We start from the raw sequence: 23080 nt of genomic DNA on the forward strand, positions 1-23080 counted from the left end.
AAGGCCAAGGCTAACACTGGCACCCAACCAATCCATCTCTCAGTTGTGGTTCCCCAATAACGAATGCTCTGCCTCATATTACATATCCACAAGCATGGGGAACAAATGGCACCAGAAACCCAACTGTGCTACAGGAAGGAAAACCCCAGGAGCTGATACCTAGTGTGGGTTGCAGTTCCTTTCATCTGAATTCTGGTTTTGCTAAAAAGGCAGAGCTGGCTCACCTCCTGCTCCATGGGGAAGGTTTGTGGATAAGTACCTTTGCCACCCATAGGTTTTGTGTACACCTTGCTTTTCTCACCCCTCAGATTTGGTTTTCTTATGGCTGCTCAGTGCCTGGCTGCAACAGTGTTGGGTACCATAAAATCTGGAGCAAGAGTCCACTGACGACCTTGGAAACACTTTTTAGGCAGCAGGATTTAATCCATGGTACATGGGGGGATCTCCTTGCTATGGGACAGTGTTCAGTGCTCTCTGCCATTTGATCCACCCATCTCTGATACACAGAAGACACAAACTGTGGTTATTTACAACACTAGAAATGATGAGGCAGATCATGGGCTGCTTGCTCCTCATCTGAGGCACACAGAAAACACAAGCAAAAGCTCCTTAGTGTTCACATCTGTCCCACTGCTGCATGTTAAAAACACTGTCAGGAAACCATATTAAATACTGTGTTGTTTTCTCAGAGTAGGAGAAAGAGAAAAACAATTACAAGGAATTTGCAACATTTAAACCATATCTAAAACAAGGTAAGAAATAACAGCAGGAGAATCTGCCTTTTCCATTATTTCCCAGCATGTTCAGCCTAGGGATTCCCACCTGCTCCCACTGGGGAAATCACCATGACTTTCCAGTCATGAGTCCAGCACAAAGAGACAGGTGAGTATAGAAATTCCAGTGCCAGTGGTGGTCACCAGGGAACTGGTTTAGACTGGTGAGAAACAGAACTAAATCTGTGGTCCCTGTCAGCCCAGACAAGGAAATGTTGGGGTTTTTTTCAGGTTTTTCTTCCATCCTGCTCAGGGACATAGGAATAAGAGCAATATTTGCATTTTATTGCCTATCCTGGGTTACAAAAGCACAACTAAGGACTTCAAAATGCTTCTTAAAATTGTAGCCTGAATAGTGCATGGAAAACTGGCCACTCTCCCTTGCCTCTTGCTGCTTTCCTCATGCTGGGAGGTGCTACCATTTGTTGGGATAGGGATACTTACCCATAACAATTCAGCAAGGCTGGATCCCAATGGGAAACAATAGGTAAACGCTGGTGGTGGGTCATCCTCACTGTTTTACCCGGGAAGGAACAACAACTATCCATAGCCCTGCAGATGAACCTTAGCCAGCTCCAGACCAACCTTCTTGCCCTTAAAAACAAAGCAAGGCTCATTAGTCTAAATTAAAGCCATCTACCATACATTTAGGATTCAGATCATTAAGAGGTGCTAATGGCAGCCTGCAGCCATCCTCCACCCAAACCTCTTTCATATCCTACCTTGATGCTGGTGTGAATGATGGCTCCACACTCTCATCTGTCTTTGCCACCTGTGACAACACTTTCACAAGCACGATCAAAAGTTCTGTGCAAATCAGTTCTGGACTGTTCTGTTTCAAGTCTGGAAAAAAAATCAAAACAAAAGGGATCTTCAATATTAAAATAACAGGTTTTTTTGCTACAGCTGAGGCAGCTTCTGGCCATTGCTGCTTTCTGTGATGTCACAGAGATGTCCCATCCTCTGAGCAAGCAGAGAGCACCTACCCCAAAGCCATCCCACAACCATGAGAATGCACCAAAGCTGTGGTCCTCCATTTCAGGTTAAAATTACAGATTTAACTGTATCATAATTTACTACACTTGATTCTTCAGCATCCAATCTTTTCCTTATTTTCAACATCCCCACATTTTTCATTTTCTTTCCCCATCACATATTCATTGGATGCTGTACAAACAAGTGTAGATTTAAAGTGTCCCTGTAACATTTTACTTATTCCGTGACTTAATAATAAAAAGAGCACTGAATAGAAAGGCTAGAGTTCAATTTCTGGGCTCTATTGCCACTTGCAAACTGCACTCTCCCACAGCTCCTTGCTTGAAATACAGCCACCCATTCAGCTTTATGCTGCCTCTGGAGCAATAAAACTGCACTTTGCTGGAAGAATTTTAAATCGCTTTACACCAATGCAGAGATGTTTAAAAAAGAAATCTGAAAATGTAGAAAGTGAGGGTCAAAGCAAAACTTCTGGATTTTACCAAGGGTGTAAATTTTCCAAGAATATTTTCCTTTGCTTTCAGAAGTGAAAGGGGATTTTTTTTTTTTTTCAAATGGGGATTTTTATTTAAAAAGGCCCCAGCAATATGAAACTTGTAGGATAAGAATTAAAAAAAAAAAAATCTACCTTGTGTGAAAATCTCCATCATATTGATGCATTTAGCAATTTAGATTGCAGGACCCTATAACCCAGACTCTGCTCCTGGGGTTGGGTCCATGTGGGATGTATGGGCAGCTCTTGAGAGCATTAATGTGGCTGATGTGCAGCAGGATGTGACCCCTGCTCCAAGCCAAGGGGAACAACATCAGGTCTGTGCATCTCACCAGGTACAGGAGGTTCATTATTTGAAAAGTGTCACAGTGCAATGAGCAGGGCAGGGAGGAGACATTCCCATATCCTGTTGCCTGTGGCTTGGCACTTCTCTGCCAGGTGCTTGTTTTTCTCCATGTTTTCTTTGTCTGCCTTGGATTGAGTGTCCCTGGAGGAGAGCTCACTTCTGCGCAGTGCAAAGCACCACAGAGGCCTGGCTGCACCTGGCTTTCTGGGAGGGAAATTAAGCAATTGCAAATTGTTACTCTTATTTTTTGGCAATTTCAATGCCAAAGTTCTGTTTTTCTTCAAAGCTAAAGGTCAATGATTAATTGAAAACTTGTATTTCCCCCAAAATTATGGACTAGGGAAATAATACAGAGGCAGTGAGCCCAACTCCACTCTCCTTTATACCTTTGTAAAGCTGAAATAGCTCACTCTGTTTGCACCAATTCTCTGCCTTCTGATTTCTCCTGGCCTGTTCCAGAGCTGTTCTGGGGGCTGCAGATGCAGCACTGACTTTCTATGGATCCAGGTCCTCCCATGACCCATGCATGCATGCATTGCCCTCCCACTTGGACCAGCTGAGCTGGACAGCAGCACTCACAGCTCTGGAAGCATCTTCTCTGAGGTTCAAAAGTCCTTTCAGTGCAGGGGTTGATGATGTACATGGTGACAGATGGTGTGATTCTTAGGGATGTCCTGTGTAGGGCCAGGATTTGAGCTTGATGATCCTTGTGGGCACCTTCCAAATCAGGATATTCTGTGATTCCATGTATGAGCTGATGAGCTGGTTCAAACCTGGATAAAGGTGTTGAACCTGTGAGAGACTGCAAAAAATTTTAGCAGACTACAGATTTTACAATCCATTATGGACATTGCTGTGTTTTTATTATTAATGTGTCTTGAAAAATAAGATGTTTAGCTAAGCTTACTAATTCCTTGAAACTCAAATCATTTAAGCTGTCTAACCTTGTTCAGGATAATTATTTCTATCCATTATCCATCATGTTAAAAATGACAGGTCTGGGACAAGGAAGCTTTTCAAGCAAATGTTTTAAGACAGTGTTTTAGGTTGCAGGCACTAGCAAATGTTAATTAAATTAGATAAACAATGACTCAGAGTAGCTGTGCAACACTAGAAAGAAAGATGGGAGGTAATGGGGGAAGGAATTTGGCAGCTCAAAGGTCAAAGCAGCATTTTTGGAACCAAGAATCTGTCCCTCAAGTAAGTACCTTGCCTGAATTCAACAGGATGGAAGGAACTGGTGTCTTTTTACTTTTACAGCTCCAGACAGAATTTATGCGGGCTTGCTGAGTGTGGTTCTGCCAGGGCACGTGGTCCACAGTATCTGTGCAAGGCATCCTCCAGGCCTGTCTGCCAGTCTTGGTGACATGATCATATTGTCCTCCAACAGCATCCTTTCCCCTGGGTTTGGTCAGTCCTGAAACTGTGGGTACAGGCTCAGCAGTGGATTGTCACCTTTGGTAGAAGTCGACTGCACTGAATCAATCGCTTGCAAGGGTAAGGTTCAAAAGTGACCTCCAGGTCTGGGAATCTCCTGATAATTCCTGTGACATGGCCATCCTTAATCTGTACATCAAGATAGATAAATATTACTAATACTTAATAGATCAATCTTGTATGACACTTCTTGAAGTGTGCAGTAACATTTTGAAAATCAAAGCACCAAAAAGATTTTCTCCTGAGGACTTGTTGCACTAAAGATCCCAAATCAAATACCTGGGTTTGAGCTTACCCTAAGAGGCTGGAACTGAGATCCTGATTTTTGCTGAGAAAGTGAGTGACTTGCTAATGTGAGGGGTTCCTGGTGTCCTACACTGACCCAACACGCAGGTCCTGCAGGGTGGTGGGGCTTATCCTTTGTAAGAGTTTTGGAGATTTGTTCCACTGCTGCACCTGTGGAGTTTGAATAGGGAGACAGAATTCCATGAGTGCAGCAGGGGGCACCGGTATTGGGCCAGGATGAAGGGAAAAGGGAAGAAAGTCACACAGCATTTTTGAAACAATTAGTGCTAAAGGAGTATATGGGACACTTAGAAGTGTTAAATCTTTTACATCTTTTAGTCCACAAGAGAGGTTCTTATGTTTGTTCCTGAGGCCTTTTGCCCCCAGCTGGACCAGGAGGCAATGATTCCTCTGCTCTGCTGGCTCAGTCACCATCACCTGCCTGTGAAGGGAGACCTGTCTGGTGCCCACAGAGAAAGACCAACACTGACTCCTGCAGTGACCGGGAAGCAAAGGCTCCGGGAATGAGTTAAAAAATAAAGCAGATAGCTACAGCTCTCCCAAATGAAACCAGAAACTGCTCTAAACTATTCTAATCCCTGCACATCTCAGGTCATGCTCCTCCAAGCGTTCAGCTGACTTGCCTTTCTTTCTGGAAGCAGCAGTGCTGCAGTCCCCCATCATGCACATCCCTGAGGACTCGTGGTGCCCTCACCCTCAGCATCCCTTTGAATTCAGCCAAGTGTTGGGTTTTATACTACAGAGATACTGATCTGTCCAAACTTTCTTCACCTGCTCTGATCATTTCAGCTCCTTGGGGACACACACCTCCATGCCACTGCCCAACTAATTAGTTGCTTCACTGGCTGCATTTTACAATTCTTCAGTGATGGGTCCCCATCTGACATCTTATGACAACTGATTAGTAAAGTAGGCCATGAGTTTAAGAAATATGTAATTTGGGCACCACTTGCTATTAACTGTTTGCATGCTCTTGTTTGTTTGCTTGTTTTTAAGAAATTGTTATCCTTCAATGTAAATATCAAGGGAGGAGAAGTTTGTGACCTGGCAATTTTACAAAACAAGATGCAATGAATCTTAAGATCATTTCAATAGCAAGCCCTGCAGAGGCAATAAGGGAATATATATCCTTACTGCAACACTATATATTATAAAAGTCTAGATACCAAGGCAAGATCAAAAATTGCTGTCTGTCCCGTAGTCTTGGGCCAGAACAAGATGCAGCTAATTAATTAACTAGAATTAAGTCAAAACATCCTGCCTTCGCCCCAAGATCCCCCTGCCAACAAAGCAGAAAAGAAACAATAAATAAAATTGAAGGTTTAAGTGTGCTGAACACTCCTCTCCAGGTTAAAAGGATGTCAGCAAGCTACAGCACCACAGCAGTTAAATGTCGTTGAAGATTTGACTGCCTTTGGTCTGGGATTTGCTCTCGCTTGAGAGCTGGTCAAACCAATCTTTCCAAAACACTGACTTCTGAACTTTTGCCAGAGGTGCCTCTCTCCGGTGACCAGGCAAACGACATGTTAAACCTGTCAGTTCAGAATAAGCAGAAAAGTGTGCACCCACCATGGGGAGGGCATTTAAAGGCACAGGGCTTCCTTTGCTGGGTGAGGTGGAGGCTTTGCTTATGTACCTGGAGGCTTCGGAACATTTGGGGAGAGCAGTGGGACCCCATTACCTGCAGGCTTTTTCCATCCCAGTTGGGTGGAGGGAGCTATCCCAATTTTAAAATCCATCTTTCCTAAAAGGCAGAGCCCTGCTCTTGCAGGATGGTGCACAATCTGATTTCAGGAAAGCCCACAAGATAAAGGGTGGAAAAGAATTAAAACCAAGCTGCTACCAAAAAGAAATGAGAGGCAAAAACTGTACAAGTTTTTTTGTTCACAAACAGGCCACTCCTAGCTAAGGATCTCAAGTGATTTCTGGTCTAAGCCACTCTTGACAACATGTTCAGACTTCCTAATTTAGAGGGAACTGCAACTACTGGTAACACAGGTTGTAATCACATTACTGCAGTGGTTAGTCCAGAATTTATAAGACACAAGTAGTCAACAGAACCACCTTAGATCTTAGTTTTAGCACCATGGTTTAGAGGCAGAATCACAGCCAACTTGTGCTCCCCATGAACCAGTGTTTGGTTCCCAGTGGAATACAGCAAAGGAGTCTTTCTTTGCTCCTTTGAACAAACACTTCCAAAGAAGTTCCCTCTATTATACATTAGTAAACAAATGTCTGCATGAATTTCTGGTGTCAGATCAGGATAGATGGACTGCTCTAGCTGGGAAGCTGAACATTTGTTTTTCTGTGACTTGTGGTCCAGCCTAGCACAAACTGGACTCACACCAGTCCTGCAAATGGTCCTGCTGCCACCAACCTGAGGTCACATCCCATCCATGGAGAAGATGATCCACCCCATCCATCCATCCATCCATCCATCCATCCATCCATCCATCCATCCATCCATCCTCTATATTTACACAAAGTCACTTAGATTGGCATTACCATCTCACCTGCAAGAAGCAACATGGATCTAGAGCAAAGTCTGAGCTTGTGTCTTCACCCTGGAGCATAAAATCAGCCAAGATGTATCTCCAGCTCTTTCAATATTTATATACAGCTGGGGGTAAGTGGTCTCAGTGCTGGCAAGGCACAGAAAACAAACATCTCTATTTTTCACCATACACAATCATGCCAGTACCAGGATGAGGTTCCAATGCTGAGTCAAGATATCCTGTGAGGTTCACCACAGGTAGGAGAAGGTGAACTCAAGTAGACATGAGATGTCTATGCAGAGGAGAGAATTTGGAGTAGGTGGCCAAAACATGCATTCACGTTTGAGCTTTTATTAAAAAAAAAAAAAAAAAAAGGAATAATCCACAAGTACATTCAGCTCTCTCATAGCAGCAATTATCACTTCCAACCATCCCCAGTTGGCTGGGAGACTGCATCCCATCCTGGCAGATACTGACCTGGCCTTAGTTTTTCACACCTTGGTCACTTGGCTGTATTACAGCAAACCGATATACCTGGGCATGAAGCCTGCAACACTTAGGAAACTCCAAACAGTACAAAATGTTACAGAAAACCTCTTCAGTGACATTCTCTGCCACAAATACATCACAGCTATCCTCAGCTGTCTACAATAGCTTCACAATTTTAATTTGGAGACATGTTCAAGTTTTTAAACCTTTTCTTTCTGATGCTCCTTAGCCTGAAGTTAGGATATATGAAAAACTATGTGAAACTCTTGGATAAAAACCGTGGACAAGAAACACGCTTCTTTGTTGCAGTGGAAACCTTTGCAGAACGTGTAAAGCCTGTCTAAGTGGGAGACTGAACTTTTGCATGAGCATGGTATGAACTTGCTTAATCATAGATGATTGTGTGTGCTGTAAACAGGAGTCATCCCCCTCTCTCAGCCAAGAACACTTGTAATTGCTTGATGAATATGCAGTGTAAAAATAAAGAAGTCAGAAAAGCTCTGGAGGAAGGCACCGAGCTCTCCTCCAGCATGGATTCTGTTGCAGGTATTCCTCTTATTGGTGTTCCTGGCTCACACAGACCCTCCCCTCATTCAAAACAGATACAAGTAAGCAAATAAATGAGTTGCAGGCTGCTGAGACAGTCAGCAAGATGCCATCAAAGGGAATTCCCAAATGATCTGTTTCTGCATCTCTCATTTGTAACCAGAATCTACAGTAAGTCAATTTTTAGTTATTTGAGACGAATAACACCTAGACTGCTACAGTTGTTTAAACCCATTAGGGGTGGTAACATCTCATCACATTCAGATCTCTCTCTCCTCCCAGATCTAAAGAGTTTGAGCAAAAATCAAACAATTCTGTGTGTAAATGTCAGGAAAACTCTGGATATTAGCAATTTGTAGGTGACTCATAAAAAACACCCCTGTGTTTACATTTGAGTTCTTGATTTGTCCAAATAATGCCAACAAAAAAGAGAAGCCTTCACCTTAGATTTCCAAGACCTGGCTGATACAAAGAGGAGATTAATACTTTTTTCCAAGTTAGTTTGGCAGACTCTTAAAGAGAAAATGGCATTTTTTAGAGAAAGTTGCTTTTGTTCAGTGGTAAATGTATGTTTGGTCAGTTTAGGCAAACAACTCCAGCTACTTTTTGTCCTATGTAAGCCTTTTACGTCATGCCCTACAAGAAACAACAGCTGTTAATTATTTATCAGCTGATGAGCACTGGCCTGTTAATTGCAAAACATTATAAAATAGATTAGGCAGAAAAGCTCAATATGTATGCAAGCAGGGGATTTTGCTCTGCTTTGTATGTGATTTGATTAAATAAGCCATTTTATGACTCTGCTTAGTTTACAGGAAACACCTTCACCAGTGACTTGATATCAGAAACTCTAACTGGCCCACAATCTTCAGGTAAGCTTACTAAAAATTAGAAGGTTTTTCAGACTTCTAGCTCTTTGTGCCCCTATCACAACTCTAACACATATGGAAGATGAGATCCCTCCAGTCTCCAGCATATGTTGCTTTGACCCAAAATGATTAGACTTCTTTCAGAAGGGGAAGTGCTAATGAGCAAGGAGAAGACCACAGGATCCAGTCTTCTGCATGCTAAGTCTTAGTTTCAACATCAAATTCTTGTCATTCAATACTATTTAGTGTTACATCAGAAGACCACTGTACACAGGTCTCACTGCATTACAGGTCCCACTGGCTTTTGGGTTTTTTTTATTTTTATCTGCTGAAAAGGAAACCTCAATTGACTTTGTACCAATGGAATAAAAGTTTCCAATTTTCCTACCACATCCCTTGTGCCAATGGAGTGTTTCATCCTATTAAATTTCAGTACAATGTACAACAGCGTCTTTCAAATACAAATGGCTATACCAGGGCAAGGAGAAAATATAAACAAAAGGGTTTTTGTGAGGCTGTGCCAGGTGATGGACCTCTGGGCAGGATTCCCATGCCACTGTTCAGTGCAGGCACTTGGATATGTGTGAGCATGAGTTGTCTTACATTAGCACTGAAACAATCTGCTCCAGGTGCCATCACTGTTCCATACCCATCACTTGGCCCCATCCTCTTGGTGGCCTTCAAACATCACAGATGTGGTGGATGACAAGAAGATTCTTGTTTTTTTCAGTCTGATGCCTTGTTTCCTTCCCTTTTTAAGAAGGAAGGACACTTTCTGTGACAAACTCAAACATCCCAAGATGCCAGCGCTCATTGACACATGAGGTGGATCTTAAACCAGTGCACATTTGAGTAGGTTAATTGGATTAAACAGAGCCTTGCTGATCCACACCAGCTGAGAAGAGGACTAGAGGAAGGGATTTGAGAGGATTTAGGAGCTGTCCCAACTGTGAAATGTTTCAAAGTGTGGTTCATAGACCTGCAAAGCAGAGAACAGACTGGCACTATGTGCATCAAGATTAAAAACTGCCCCAAAGGTGGTGAAATACTTCCACCAGGATTTTGTCCTATTTGCTGGACTTCTTGTTCCAGTTACAAACCACTCCATATTCCAGCATCCAAACTGCTGGAAAGAGCAAGAAATCTCATGCCCTGACCATCTACTTGCAGTGCTCACTATAGAAACTTCTCTCACTTCCACTGCATTTTGGTACTACAACACTTTGGGTCAGCAACCTCCAAAGAAAAGCTTTTAAACTTTTCTGAAAGTGATACCAAACCATACCCAACTCCAAAGAAAACAAGAAAAACCCAAACCAGATGCATGCAAGCTTGGTCTTAAGAACCAGGGAAGGGTGGGGACAGTGTGCTTTTTGCTTTTTACTCTAAATAGCAACAGGAAGCCCTACAGACCCCGAATTAAGAAGGAAATCAACTTTCAGTGCAGGTTGTGGGACCAACAGTTTACATAGGAAGGCAATATTCATGTTTAACAGTCTGAAAATGAGACAGGTTTACACCACACAGAAAATAAACGAAACTTTTGGAACGACCATCCTGGAAGGTTTCAGCTCCAAGTCAGACCAACATCTCAGTGTACAATGAAGGTGTGACTGCAGGGAGGGCAAAGATCCTCCAGCTGGGACCCAAGGGCTGGGAAACAGGGGCCAAGTACATCCCTCTCACCACGAAGCCAAGGTCAGCCTTGACTGAACAAAGGATGCTGGAAGGGGGCCATAATTCACAAAATCATTTAAATGGTTAAATGGGCTACACATGTGGCAGAGTGCTCCTGGAGTGACAAATTTAGAGTGCTGTATGCTGTTTAAATAATAAATGATGTATTTTTTTCTTTTCTTTTCTTTTCTTTTTTTTTTTTTTTTTTTTACAGGACTTGTACAGCCTTTAAAGTGTCTTCAAGTATAGAAAATACCCAATTACTCTAAGTCTCAAATCACCCTGACCATTGGGCTTTGGCCAGCTAAACCAGAGCAGAACTGGGACAAAACTGAAAGTCTATTTACAAAAATATCAACCACTTTCACCAATATCCACCATTTAGATACCTCTAAACTCTTTCCTAATGGCATCTGATGTAAGAGGGGCTTGAACTCTGGTTTCATAGGTACTGCTTGGATCTCTGAATGCTCCTCATGTTCTTAATCACGTCTGCTCCAGAGATGAGGCTATGAATAATTAACTATGCCTCCAACATTACAGTCATAGATTATGGTGGTGGTGACTTGTGGACTGCCATGCGCAGCATAAACCATTTAGGAAACTCTGTTATCCACTTTCCCTTTATATTTGTCTTGCAATCACTTACCGCTTAAAAGGGTAAATCTTTCATAGCTTTAATTAAAGCATTTAAAATAATTTACACTGAAATTGTATGTGCTTGGGTCTGTCAAAATTGATGCTTTAATAACATGTCAGCCCTTTTTTCGATTGCCCTGAAATCTGTTAAAATTACCACTAATCTAATTGGGAACAAAGTTGTCAAATGCATGCAGCTCTGACAGTTTGTCTTTCTGCAAACTGCCGACAGATTGCAAGTTACGCATGTGTTGAGCAGATGGGTAAGTTAAAAGGAACACAAAAAAAAGCAATTTATTAAATCACCTGGAACCAGCAGCTCCATTCCAAAAATAGTGAGAATGAAATATAGCAAGAGCTAGGAGAGTTGGCACTGGAATATGCCAGAAGGTACCAGTTACAAAACAAGATAAACATTTTGAGAAGCCTCAGCTGTGTTGCAGAATAATGAGGCGTTATTTAACCCGATATAGATTACCAGCAGAAATTAATTTAGGGTGCAGGGTTTTGTGAGAGTGTGTGAGTGTGTGAGTGTGTGAGTGTGTGTGAGTGTGTTTTTTTTTTTTAAAAAGGATTTTTTTTAATCCCTGTGTTTTAACTCCTTCATGTCTGAAAGACAAGTCCCCCATCTCTTTTCCTGAATCTCTGTCTTCCTGCAGAGCTGTTGGACACATTGTACACTCCTGTGGTGGAGGCAGCCAGCAGGTGCCCTCTCCTTTGGCTTCATCTTACATCCTCCCTTTCACAGGCATCTCCTTCATGAGAGAGGCCAAGGTTGCATGATCCTGGGACACAACTTGGCCACTGACACTCTTGGGCTACACAGCCCTCTACCTGCCCATAATTCAATTTTTTGGAATTGTGAAGAGGAGAGAGGCAGAGATGGCACCCTGCAAGGACAACTGGCCCATTCACTCAAATTCTACCCTTCACAATCCATTCCTTGGTCCTGCTGCTCCTCCTCTGCTCTCTGCCCATTCCCCATGCCCCCAGCTCTCTGCCCACACAAGCATCAGGAAATGGAGACACACTCCATGGCCATTGCAAGGGTCCAGCCCTCCCCACATGTGTCCCTCTGCTCTGGGGATACACACTGGGCTGTGTTTATAGAGAAAAAACAGACTTCATTCTTGGTTGCTCTGTAAGCACTACTCTGTTCAGCAGCATTTATTATTAAAGAACAAGACCAAGATTAAAACCAGTGCAGAGGCACTGGATAAGCACGATTCACCCACTGAGACCACCATGTAGGACACTGGGATGAAGATGCTTGTGTGCTTCCCCTGGTTCAGTGCCAGCTCAGAGGGGGGAATGAGGGCACGAGGCTTCCCTGGCTCACATTGATTTTTGTTGGAAGCCCTTTGATTGGAGATGTGAACAGGGAGACACTGCTGTGCCTTGAGGCCCTGTGGTCCCATGCACAGCTTTGCCAAAAAACCTGAACCAAATTCTGGCCACAGCAGCCAGGTGGGCACAAGAGAGAGAGAACAAACAGGTTCTGAGACACAACATCAGCTTGAATCAATGGAATATTCCCCAGTGCCACAAAAAAAAAAAAAAAAAAAAAAAAAAGAGATGAGCTCCCATGACCACAAAGTACATTAGGAAAGAGACTCTCTCAGCAACTTTATGAACTAACTTTATAAGCCACAGTCTAAATGGCTACGGCATCATTTCAGCAAATGGAGATATCCTGATTTAAACCAGCTGACAAACCAGCCCATAACACAAGGCAATAGGTACCCCTTCCCAGTGAGCAGGGAGCTGGGGCCATTTCATAATGTGTTTAGGGAGGAGAGAAGATCATAAAAAGAATTGCAAACGGGAGGTTACAAGCAGAATTGCTTCTCCCTTCCTTTTTTATTTTTTCCTCTTAACTAAGGAATCAGCATTTTGACCCCTTCTTTCCCATAGGAAAACTCAAGGAGGAAAGTCTGCCCAATTTCTACAGTTTAAAGATGTCCTAACATATTGGTGTGAAGATGGATGAGCCACTCTTCTGCAAAAGTGATGGCATTCCTTGTATAAAATTCAAATTTTTAAGTCTCAATGAACAAGGAAGATGGAAATCTAGCCCTAGGTAACATTACTGCGCTCAACATGACACCAGGCAAAGTATGATCCTTAATGCAAGATTAAAAGGATGTAACATAAACCAGCTAAGAAGCATGATGGGCCTGGTGCTGGAATGGTCTCCAAGTAGTTTAAATTGTCATTAACCCTATGAAGACAAATGAAAAAAATAAAATATCAAAGTGGAGTGAAAATATTTGAGATATTTCAAGCAAGGCTGGGTCAACCCCTGCATTTCTGAGGGCCTGTGCAGAGCAGGGGTGGAGGCAGAAGATGGTATTAAACAACATTTCTGCCTAAACATCCAAAATCCAGAGCTTTTCTGATCCTTGCTTGGCTGCCTCCCCACAGCTGATCTGTGGCAACCATCACAGGGAAACCACATCTCTACTTTGTCCCAAGGTCCTTCCTGGAGCTCCTTCCTTCTCCTGTGCCCCCCTCCTTGTGCAGTGTGTGGGGGCCACAGATGTTGGCCCTCACTTTCCTTATTCCTTTCACTGCAATTTAAATGGACATCCCCCCCTCTTCCAAGTGGGTCATCATTTAGAGTCTGTGATTTATTTAATGGTGGTTTTAACCCCACTTAGAAATAGGCTGCTTTCATGATTTATTGATTCCTTCTTCCCCTTGTTAATTTGACTCATTTCTTAGGAAATTATTCATAGTTAATCATGGTAAGAATAAAATTAGTTATAGTGCCCACTTTGCTGCAAAGGGAGCGTAAATAACTTTTAAAGCAAATCGGAAAGAAAAACACGTTAAAGAAAAAAAATGAAGAAAAAAGAAGAAGCCAGAAGAATGTAAAAAAATGATGATCATCTGAAGGGGGCAGTAAATTAAACCTCTCCACTGTTACTGGTTGGAGGAAGGTACAAATTTGCATTCCACAGGAGCACGGCTTTTACAGCAGGCTCTCCTCAATTGAATTTGCCATGTCTTCTGGGAAACACACCATTTGGAAGATAAAATCTCCCACCACTCCACCACCACTGCCACCATTCAGAAGATTAAAAAACCCCGCCAACTCTGTTGTGTGCCTTTTGTGCCCACTAGAGGAATGTAAAACCATTATATTTAAGTATCATAATGGCCAACATATGCTTTTTCTTAGAAATGACACCACCATCTGGATTAAGTTCTCCTGATCATTTCAGACAATGTTACGATTATTATTTTTTTTTTCCCCTTCAGGAGAACGAACTGCCCAGAAAGCAACAACAGTCACAGATGGGGAATTTTTGCTTTTCCACCGCTGGCATCTTTGAGAAACGTGGTAAATTCTTTATATGTACTTAAATTGTTTGATTTCACTTGCTAATTGGTACAAAAGCCTACCTGGTTACACCCCAGTCCTATGCCTGTGAGACTCCTATTGCCTTTGGCCATACAACTTCACCATTACAGTTAATAAAGTATGTAATTGCTGTAATGATAAAATTACATCGTGTTACTGTTTGCAGCAGCCTCTTCCCCACAACCACATCAGTCATTAAATATTGCACCAACTGGTACAGGGAGAAGGAGAGGCAGACTTAACCCTTCCCTAGATGAGGGATTTCAGCACACTGGTGTGCAAAGGGGAGGTGTTCTCACCTGAGTGCCTCCTTACCGGCCCCACGGCTATTGTCGTGGACGTCGGAGACCTTCTGGGCCACCACATCCAACTGGCTGTAACTGGAAATGGGCACGCCGGGATAATTGATGTGCTCAATCTGACCATGCACAGGTGGCAGGGAGACGGCATACAGCAGCTTCTCGGGTTTGCTCGTGCCATCTGTTGCCACAGGAACATCTGTCGTCAAGGTCACCCTGTCACCCTCTGTTAAAGTTACAGGTTTGGCGAGTAGAACAATGTCACCTAAAAAATGAAATGAGTAAAAGGGGAAACCAATGTGAGAGAAATTGAAAAGGGGAATATTCCTTTTTACATCCCAGACCAGGAGATAATAGGGTAAAAGTGAGCCCTTCTGTTCAGGGCAAGGAGAAGAACATTATCAAAATAGTCTGGGAAAATATTTTTGCTTTAGGTTTTAGAGGCAGACAGAACATTTACAACAGAAAAAGCTGCAGAGCCATCTCATTTGTTTTCAAATATGCCCCACAGAGAGGGGCATTTAAGGCTGATGCTAAACGGAATCACAAGATTTCAATCTAACCTCAGCTTGGGTGAGTTTATAGAGAAGCCCATGTTTTATCTGGCTGTGTGATTTGTCCAAAATATCGAAGCCAGCTTTGATTTTCTGTTTGGGCAGAGTGAATGACCCAGTTGTTTAGAAAGAACAATTATGTTAATAGATCCAAACGAGCCAATGGACAGGACGCGTTAATGAACTAAGCATTAAGCACAAACGCTGTGTTTTAAGCCGATAGTGCTGCTGTAACCTCAGCAACAGAGGTTCTGGCTCCATTAGATTTATTTATGAGGAGCTCCACTGCATCGGCCAAGGGCCAGGGCAATTTTCACTTGTACAAATGAGTAGCCCCAGAAAATTGAGGTTGCTGGAAAGATGAACTGGTCTTCTCAGAAGAGAAGTAGCAATGATTTACCTCGTCATATCCACTTCATCCTTTTCTATCATAGCCCTACTTGTTTTTAAAAACATATCTAAATCAGCATGGCAGCACAATGGTTGATCTGCCAAAGGCAGAAGCAGAGACAAGTTTTCATCAGAGGATGTTGCAAGAGCAAGAGAATAACGTCAATCAGTTTCCATTGCTGTCAGTCAACCTGCTGATGACAATATACAATAGTGGCATTTCTAGCCTGAGCTCCATGGGAGCTTTTTTCTGTTTCTTGTCTATTATGTTGCCAACTGAGTTTTAAAAACAACAGGTTCCTTATTAAGTGGAGAAGGCTGCCAGCAACATTTGAGAATAGTGATTGTCAGGGCTTGGGGGGATTTAAAATTTTATTTCCACAACAAAATGTGCACCAATTTCCATGCTTTTGGCCCCATTTGATGGCTCATCTTTGCTATTAACTCATTTAACTCCACTTCTCCCATGCAGCTAGCAGAGCAAATGAAAAGTGTGGCTGAGACTTGCCAAATTCAAGAAGTAATTATTATCTGAGGAAATTAGTCTAATTCTTTAGTCTTTCAAAATATAAACACAATTAGCTAGCTTACCTTCATATAACAAAAATTGTAATTCTGCTTGAGAAAAAGCAACAAAAAGGAAAATAACCAACCCTTTCCCCAGCACAAGCAACATTATCAGAACTCACCAGTCTTGGAGCATTTAGACAAATTGTGCTGTGTTGGAGAAGAAATCGGGTGTTTTTTACTTTTTGGTTGCACCTTTGAACTACCTTAAATTTGTATGAAATCTCACTGAATGGGGACTTCTTTTCAGACTGTTTCCAAAAGTAATCTGAGGTCAAGAAGGAGTAATCTGAGATCAAGAAGAGGACCTGAGAAGGCAAAGGACAGGACAACACTGTAGGAAGCAGCCAGAAATGCAGGACATTGACCTGCTGTACAATCTGCTCAAGGTTTACAGAAGTCGACAGTCAAGCCCAGGCTGATTAAGCAGATGCAGTGCTCATGGTGACTCATTTTCTTTATAAGAAATCCAAACAAATAAGATAAAATAAAGAGGCAACAGTGAAATAGGCAAGTGCAGGTGATTCAAATTATCTTTGCCTGCATGGAAAAAAAGGCTATGTTTCCCATAGCAGCTTGAAAGTGTTTTTGCCCCAAGCCCCATGATATAGAGAAGACCTTCCTGATCAGTCCTTTGACCAGACAGTTATACACTCCCCTTGCTTAACATCGTGGGAAGCATCAGGCTCCTCATGTCCCTAATTATAAGCCAAGGATGAAACTTTCAAGCCCGTTCTGAAGTCACTTGTACTTGATCCAAGTACAAACCCGAACTGGGATGTCAACCATGAACCAGCACAGTTTGGTTACCATAAACTAGATATTATTTAAAATAATCATAAATCCCTAGAATGCTTTGGTTTGGAAGGGACTTTGAAGATCATCTTCTTCCAAACCCCTTTCACTGTCACCTTTCATTCTCCCAAGTTGCTCCAAGCCCTGTCCAACCTGGCCTTGGACACCTTCAGGGATTGCTCATCCACAGTTTATCTGGGCAACCTGAGCCAGGGCCTCCCCACCCTCACAGGGAAGAATTTCTTCCTAATATCTAGCCCTGCCCTCTGTCAGTGTGAAGCCATTCTCCCTTCAGCTGTTACTCCATGCCTCTGTTCAAATTCCCTCTCCAGCTGTCCTGTAGCCCCTTTAGATACTGGAAGGCTGCTATAAATAACTTAACAAAAAAGTTTCCCAGTTTATATCAATAATTCAAAAAATAAATAAATGCTTATCTGATCTTGTGGGTAGCCTGATTTTCTTCTTTCTTTCTTTTTTTAGCCCAATACCCATCATGGTCAGGTCAAAACTCTCTAAACCTATGTGACGCATGACAAGAAGACGTGTACATTTGAAGTTGTTCATCTAGCAGCAACATTTGGCCTTAATATGTTCATTTTCTTACATACTCTAGAAAAAAAATGAAGAAGCATTTTCAGATATAAAGGAAAAAAACCAGACTCCAACTGCTAAGAAGGGTGAAACACCACAACCTCAGCAGCTCGAGCGGTCAGCAGCATCCCCCACGCACTCCTCGGGGCCAAGCCAGCTCCCTGCCTTGCGAGGCTGGTGAAGCCACTCGGATTTTTTTTTATTCACTTGCTTAAATGTTGTAGGCTTGAAAGTTTGACTTGAAATATAACATTAGTGGGTTTGTGGTAAAAGCAGCAGAGAGGATAGGATGACAGGCGGGGCAGAGGGGACTGATTGAAAGCAGGTGTGGAGGAGGAAGATGGGAGGAGGAGAAAGAGGAAAACATGACTGAGTAAGTAACTTCAATGTTATACATATTGAAAAAGAGCACCCATATATAGAGCACCCACCTGTGCTCACTTCTTTTGAACATTGTTTTTTTAACATAAAACAAGAGATAGGCTTTAAAATCGAGCAACCAAAACAAGGCACAATGTAGCACGCACGGCTCCCACAGAAGTGGCCATGGCAGGAGTGGAGGGCAGGTGTTCTCCACAGTGCTTTAACTCCCCACTGGAATGTCCTGGGATCTTAAGGGATGAAGAGCCCATAGAGACTTGAAGGTGGGCTTGGTTTCTGGCTACAGGGGGCATCTTGTATTTATGTCTGTAGATACACATGCAGAGAGAATAAAATATAATGGAGATCAATCATAGAAACATAGAATATTCTGAGCTGGAAGGGACTCACCAGGATCATCATCATCATCCAACTCCTGACCTAGCACAGGATAGCCCTAATATCACACCTGATATTACCTGAGAGCATTGTCTAAATGTTTCTTGAGCTCTGGCAGGCTCGATGCTGTGATGCTGTCCTGGGGAGCCTGTCCCAGTCCCAAACACCCTCTGAGTGAAAAACATTTTCCTAATATCCAGCCTAAGCCTCCCCTGACCCAGCTTCACACCCTCGTGTCCTGTCACTGGGAACCAGTGAGAAGAGATCAGTGCCTGCCCCGAACTTCACCTCGTGAGGAAGTTGTAGACAGCTATGAGGTCTCCCCTAGGTGTTTCACCTAGTTTGGCCTCTTGAGTATCCTCATCATGTTCATTTGACCACTTCACACAAGTACAGCCTTCTTCCCTTAACTAAACACATCCTCAAGGAAAAAAACAATTCCCCCTTGTAAGGGGAAGGAAATTCCCTGGAAGGAAAATTAAAAATTATGGGATATTATTGACCATATGAAGCTGTAGGGAGGCTCCTCCTCTCTCCACACATGCACACACCATCCCAATTCCATACAGTTTCACCTATTTTTTTACTACATTTTTACTTGATTATACATATTATTGTTTCATTAACTGCAAACCTTTCCAGAGCACTGAAAAGGAGAGAGCATTAAAATACACTGTAAAGTCCTGCAGCTCAATTAACACACACCAGGGGGTTCAAGGGGAGGGGAAGGGGGGGTGGGGGTCAGCTCCAATTATAAAAGGCAAACTTTTTTTTTTTTTTTTTTTTTTTTGTAATATCAGCTAATTAGACTTTGACAACCAATTAGCAGATTTTTAGCTTTGCTGAGAATCAAGTTAGCACTGAGAAATGAGAAGGCAAGTAAACCAAACATGCAAAATGCTCCTCTTGTACCACAAACAGGCTGTCCTAAAGAAAAAAATATGCCCAGGGCCAGATTCTGCTCCTAGATTTATAGCCCTTTCAGCTGGCTGTCACGCCAGTTACTCGCAGGTGTAAATTGAGTGTAGGACTTGGCCTGCAAACTTAAACTCACCATAACTCTTGCAAACCCACAGCAGAGAAGCGCTCTCCAGCCTTCTAGCAAGGTTACATTTTAACTTTTAATAACGTTTTTTTTTTTTCTATTTTTTTCCCCCTACCAACCATGAAGTACCCAGATGATTATTTAGGATTAATGGATTATCAAAAGTGCCAGTTGGCACACTCCTGCTAAAGAGAAAAAAAAAAAAAGGGGGGGGGGGGAAGTGTAACAAATGCAGCTGTTTACTAATAAATAAAGCCTCAGCTGTAACAGAAATAAATTAGATGCATTTAATTGGTCGACTGCAAACCTCCTCTCTTTATTACAATGCTGCTTCTTGTTATTTTATGATGTCAGGGTAGATGGCAGACTGACAGAGTGTTTATGAATCACAGTTTGCAGATGGCACTCCTGGTTTTTCGGCAGTTATGAGCACAAGTAGCATGAGGACTCAATAGAGGGTTTTTGCCAGGGAGGACCCCCTGAGAATTAGCCGCCTTCATTTCTCTGGTGCCAATCTCCCCCTGACAGGAGCACTATTTCACAAAACCTACATTCAATAAATTACACTCGCCTGGCAAGAACTTGGAAATATTTAACACTCGGAGGATACCAGCGTCTCAATTTAATTTCTATTCATTTCCAGAGGATGCCAGGCACTACTTGGAACAGTCCTGGTTTGTGTGCATGCGCATGTGTTTCCCCCCTCCCCAGCTAAAAAGAAAATATCAAATATAATGGTGTCTGCAGCCAGGAATATCTCACCCTGCCTTCAAAATGACTCTGAGTCTCCTGAGGACAGTTCACGGTCTCGTGCCTTGGTCCTCCCAAGTTGCCCTGCTAATGACAGCTTTGTAATCCAGTTGGGAAATAATCTCACATGGCTGCACTCGGAGCTTGTGAGCTGTAAAACTTCTGGATTGAACTCCTTCACCTGGTCACTTCATTGAGCTACAAGCAAATGCAATGAGGGATGTGGTCATAATTGTCAACAGATTTGTAAATTTGTGTCATTAGTTATGCGCATAATGGATTTTATTCTAATGAGCTTGTTCATAAGAATGCCAGGAGGACTTGGCCCCTTTGGAGGAAATAAACTACAAACTTAGCCTATGCATTTTAAAACACATCAGTACCACATAAAGGGGAAAAAGAAATGTTTCCTCTCCTTTCAGTGCGTTGCAGTTTTCACTTAGTTGAACCTTATGCAGTAAGCTATGGCTCCTTTTACTTCTGTAAACTCATTTCCTACCTTTCCTGGGATTTCTCGGGGATACACAGGCATTTTCAGATGCTGGCATGTTCTTTCCACTCATTGAATAAAAGGAAACTATCACAACTCCTTGGGCTCAATATACCAGTGAGAAATACAAAAGGCAGCCCTTGTCCATACTCTCCCAAATGAAATTTATTCCAGGGCACAACATTGTCAAAGCTGCCATAGCCTGAAAATCAGAGCATTTCCCCCTCCAAACCCAGCTAGAAACGCTGCGGTGCTCAGGGGGTCAGTCAACAGCACCCGATACACATGGAAGAACAATAAAACTAAGTATTATTGAATCAGGGTTTTATTGTATCTATTACTATTAAATGTATTCCTATTAAATCTAGTTATAGCATAAGACTTGTTCTCCAGAGACAAAGAATGAGGCTTCTAGGCTTTCTCTTTGGGGAAATCTACTCCTGCTTTTCTTTGAAACAACCTGGATATTTTTATTCAATGCATGAGCTGAGTGAAGAAGCAGACAAGCCCATGGAAACCTACTGGCACCTTTGCCAAAATGATGTTCTCCGTGTGCCCAGCGGAGCCCTCTTCCCCTGCTCTCCCTCCTCTCTCTCTCTGATCCTGCTTTTCAGCCAACCACACATAAAAATCTCCTGCATGTGCCAAGTACTACAGATGGGTCCATTGTAGCACACCCTAATGTTCATAGCTGACACCCAGGTGTTACAGTTTGTACTTGCTCGCTAGCCAGACGGTGGCTGTGTGCCAAGGGGAAGGCACAAAGCACTCGGATACCGTGCTGAAAAGCTATATAAGAGAGACTTTAAGAGACAGAAGAGCAGGTAAGAGGCTAAGCAAAAGCAAGAGGAGACTAGTTCACCAGCAAACACCTCCCTCTGCTGTGCATCCAGCCTCCCATCCTGTCCCCATAAAGCTCTGATTTATTATTGGATTCTATCCAAGCATCCCTGTTCCCCTGACCTTATCCACTGTCACACCAGCTCGTTTCAAACCTACTGCTGATCTGCAAGTTATTTCAGGTCTGGCTAACAATGAAGTGACTTATTTAAAAGATGTGGGCAGTGGGAGAATGGGCTGTCCATTTCTGATGTGCTCATCCCACCTGGGTTATGGATACTGCCTGCACAGGATCTGAATGTGTAAGGAGCAGAGCTCCTGAAATCACACCAATCCTCTGTCTGCATGTATTTGAGTGGCCTGGAGAGTATTTATAAGCCCTTGCTATTTAATAGCAGTAGCTGGAAAGGGTTAACACCAGTATCCTATTTTCTCTTCCATTTTTCCCTCCCAGGAGCCTACTCCCCTTCCAGCCTAATTTCCTTCAGTTTAATTAATTTTCAGTAATCACAAGTCTAGACACCACAAGCAGCAGCTTCACACCCCAGGTGACACGGTAACGCTCGCAGCGGATGGGCAAAGGGACACGGCGTGGTTTCATGCACCAGCCCCCTGCATGGAGCCAGAGCAGCCCACGTCTCAGCTAAGCCCTTTTTGCAGAACAAACAATTTTTTGGAGAACAAATGCTTTTAAGGATTCAGGTGCAGGGAGCTTTTCGACCATCTGGCTGGCGGGGGCTCCCCAGCTGTCTGCAGCGGGTGCGTTCGGAGCAGCACGTACGAGCAGGGTCCAACTCTTCGGAGACGTGCCAAACCTGTGACACATGTGGAGAGCAACTGTGCAGCGCTGGCTCACTCCAGCAAGCCTTGGATCAGTGGTGTGTGTGCTATAAAACCATGCACCATGCATATGCTGTGGCCCAGGCAGGATTTCTGGAGGGTTGGCAGCCCTTGCTGACACAATCAGAGGTGCTGGGCTGACACACACCTGCTATGTGACCCCATACCTTTCTACTCAGGGTAAATCCAGAGGTTTTCACTTCTTGGATAAAATTTCAGAAAGGAAAAAGAGAAAAGGGCAAGAGCAGCTCTGATATCTTACAGAGGTCACCCTTTATTGACCTAGTATTTGCTATCCATGGCAAAGCAAGAAAAATTACAAGGTGTCAGGAAGGCAAGGTAGGAAATAGTAGCAATCTCTTGGAAATACACAGAGATGGATCACTTGAGACATGCACAGGAAGAGCAGGACAGAAGGACCCTGAGGAGAACAGGAGCATGGTGTCACTAGAGCATTGAGGAGCGGAAGTGAAGAAGACATTAAAAAACTTTAAAACTGCACCTTTTTCAACCCAGAACTATTAAAAAAAAAGACTGGATGTGGCAGTCAGTGCCATGGTTGACAAGGTGGTGATAAGTCAAGGTTTGGACTCAATGATCTCAGAGGTCCTTTTCCAACCTAAATAATTCTGTGATTTCTAAATCCCCAGGCTGAACCACCTCCTAGGACTGCCACCATCTATTGTTTTTCCCTGCATTAGTATGGATTATTTTGCATCCTGACACT

Source organism: Poecile atricapillus, chromosome 7 (genome assembly GCF_030490865.1).
Source record: "Poecile atricapillus isolate bPoeAtr1 chromosome 7, bPoeAtr1.hap1, whole genome shotgun sequence".
Taxonomy (NCBI): Eukaryota; Metazoa; Chordata; class Aves; order Passeriformes; family Paridae; genus Poecile; species Poecile atricapillus.